This window comes from Pinus tabuliformis, chromosome 1_2, assembly GCF_031772625.1.
Source record: "Pinus tabuliformis cultivar Carrire ecotype Pingquan chromosome 1_2, CPIR1, whole genome shotgun sequence".
Taxonomy (NCBI): Eukaryota; Viridiplantae; Streptophyta; class Pinopsida; order Pinales; family Pinaceae; genus Pinus; species Pinus tabuliformis.
The window spans coordinates 887,032,155-887,035,708 of NC_142298.1; positions in this window are offsets into that span (position 1 = coordinate 887,032,155).

Here is a 3,554-nt window from a genome sequence, read left to right on the forward strand (position 1 = left end):
ATTCCATAATGCTTTAAACAAGTAGGAAATGTATATTTATATACATATTGTTGTATATTTCGTTTCATAAGATAACGGTGAAGTCGGTGAAGGAGAATATAGGCTTGGAGAATATAACTTTTTAAGTAAGACATTTGTTTGTTGTTTTGGTTTTTCATTTTATATCTATATATATATATTAATTAATAGAGAATATAAAAAAGGAAAAGGATTTTATTGTAAAAAGAGTTTTTATTGAACAAGAAAGATTAGGGTTTTTCAAAAGTCTATTCATCTGAAACTTTTTTGGTATGTCAAGCATGACAGTGTTTTGGGTTCATATGTCTTAGTTTTGAGTTTCATTCAACAAGAAATGGGTGAAACGGTTCTGTGCAAGGTATAAAAGTCTACATCTTCCAAGGAAGTGTGGAAGATTTTGGAAGCATAATTTGGTGCAAGGGGGAGTGACATGCAGCAACAAGATGTGTCACAATTTGTTGAGTCAACCACAGATATGAGAGTAGATAAAAAAGACTCTTAGAGAAGAATAGAGCTTGTAGAATCCCACTCAAAAGTGGATGATGGTTGTTGAGACCATAAAATTGAAACCCATTATGCAAGCATGCATATGGATGAAGAAGATGCAACAATGATTTCAGAGAGAGAAGCAAAATCCTCTGTGTGAAACGGAACAAGAGCATATAAATGCTCAAGGAATCCACTGCAGTTTGAATGGTGTACATGATGGTTAATCCCACTATGATGAGACACATGTGGATGGTGACTTCAATATAATATGTGGTTGGTGAATCTAGCTGCAACTGATGAATTTGGTGAAGTTGAAATAGTCAATGAAATTAACAATGAGGACATGCATGCTGTGATATCCCACAATATAGTGGATGAAAATTATGTTGATGTTAGATTTTCTAAAGAACCATTAACTCCTGATGAGTGGTTGCATATGATGCAACAAAATACTCTTATTGATATGTTATTATTTGGTGATAGAGGCCCACTTGTGTTTGGAATCCAAGTGGAACACAACATGTTTGCAACAACTTATGTTTGATGGCACTTATTAACAAGGAACAAGAAAAATAATGCTTCTTAGATGGCATACATTTTGAGGACATGATCTACCCGATGTGTCCCTACACTTGATCCACATAAGAGATAGAGGATGACCTCTAGAAAAGATGACGGAATCTAGTGTGAAGGCCCTCGAGAAGATATTAATTGGACAATGGTGTCAAAATTGGATCTCAAAGGGCATATAAATCAAATGTAGATGGACCCACAAGATAACACAACAGCCATACTACTTCACTTGGTGACAATTGAATGAGATCTATGGGATATGAGAGATAGAGAAATCTATCAGGTAATAATCTCAATCAATAGGCATATTGAAACAAATGTCTCCTCTTGTTTCACCAATGGATTTTTCCATCTTTCCAACCTAAAATTGTATGAAACTTGATGTTATGAGGGTTCAAAAATCTTGCGGTTAAATGATTAAAAATATAAATGGCATACAAAATAGGGCACAAACAAAAAATCAAACCCTCAGCATGGTCCCACTATTAGAAAATATATTTTACATTTGAAGCACCAAATAGACATGGTTCTTCAAAGAGAACATCTGCATGAGAAAGTACAATAAGGTGTACATTGTCAAAACCACAAAAATTATCTACCTTGGGCCACATCGTTGTTGCTATTTCCTTCCCATATGTGCAATGACTTGCTTGCTTATTTTGGATGATGCCATGATTCTTAGTAAGATTAATGAATACCACTGCTTTCAAAATTCTGAGGTTGGCTCGCAGATTGAAATTGTTGTAAACCCTGAAAAAACAATTAATGGGGTTTTGAGCAAAAGGAGGAAAAATGAAAAAAAACGATCAATGGGGTTTTGGGAAAGAAGAGGAAAAATGAACTCGTAAGGAAGCATGGAATATTCATCCAAGTGCGAGTCGAAAGTTAAGAAGGATTTTTTGTACTTTCCACCTGTTGAAAAATCTTGCCCAAATTTATAATTCTTGGAAATATCACTCAAATTTAACGTACTTGGGGGGATGATATTTTCGCTAATTTAATAATAATAGGATGTATTTATTTTGTCATTAAAATTGAAATGGTGTAAATTTTTTTTTATCTATTAACAATAGTCTTGGTTTAAAGTTTTATTTATTTATTTTGAAACATGTAATCTTACAATTTGATTTCCATTCCCATTTTAAATTTTAATAAAAATAAGTCACATGAAAATCGATTAATTTGTATTTTTTCAATAATGAGAAATCCTATTATAACTTTGTTTTCAAATGAGAAGTGAATACTCCCATCTTTAGCTACTATCTACGAATGCATCCTAACTCACCACTATTATTCAAGGAAAACCACATTACTTGGAATGACCCGTTGGTGGTTTGTAAAGGGGCAGGCATTCATGCTTGTGAGATGCCTCTATCTCTTCGTGCATTAACATGTTTCCTTATGTTCAACAAGGATGAGCTCTTAGCAAAGAAGAAGCAATTTTATGGCATACTCCATCCCTAATTGATTCATTTATATTTCAAAGAATATATTAAAATTTATAGTTAATTTTTATCTATTTATCGAATTCTATATTAATACAAGTTGTCTTTAGTGCAATATTGGCTAGCCTTACAATAATGAAATCAATCCATAATTCTCTTGCTATTGCCTTTTCAAGTAATTTTTTCCTAGTTCCATAAGTGCCATACACCAAAACATTGGAGGACTAAGGAACTTTCTCTACCCAAGAAAATTAGGTAAGAATAACCAACTCATAATGTTCCTATTTAACCTATTCTAACCCTCTAATTGAGTCAAAGGTTACATCAATATCATTCATATTTATGACATAACGAGCTATCACAACATATAAGAGAAAGGAATTCCAATCCAAAGAAATAGTGCATAATTAAAATGACTAACATAAATGACTAATTTGTATTATTGTAGTACTTTTTAAGTAGTCATATTTTTGTTACTAAACTAAATTAGTCATTCACATTAGTCATTTTTGGATGCATTGCTTATTATCTAGTCGTATATTTTAACACAAGACTAAATTAGTCATTTACGTTAATCATTTTGAGTTGGGTCACTTAAGATTTCTCATTTTTAATAGTATTTCACTTGGAAAAGTTTTGGTGACTAACTTTGTTAGTCACCTGGTCACTAATTTCATCATTTTCTACTAGTGAACAAATGAAATTATGATGTGCTAGACAACAATCATGGCACAATGTGATGTACAATAAACATCATTGTAATGTGATGAATAATAAACTTCATCACAATGTCACATCTAACTAATCGTTAGGGGATTTTTGAGGTCTTGAATGGGCCACCTGAGGAAATTTTAAAATAATAGTGGAAATAATAAAATAAGATTAGATTACATCATCAAATTTTAGAGGGAAAAAAGATAAAACTATTTTTTCAACTCATATTTTCAACTTATGTCCATATGGGTTTACTCAAATTTTGAGCTAAAACACTCGTTGGATGTAGAATTTGATTCCTCATCTAAAGATTAC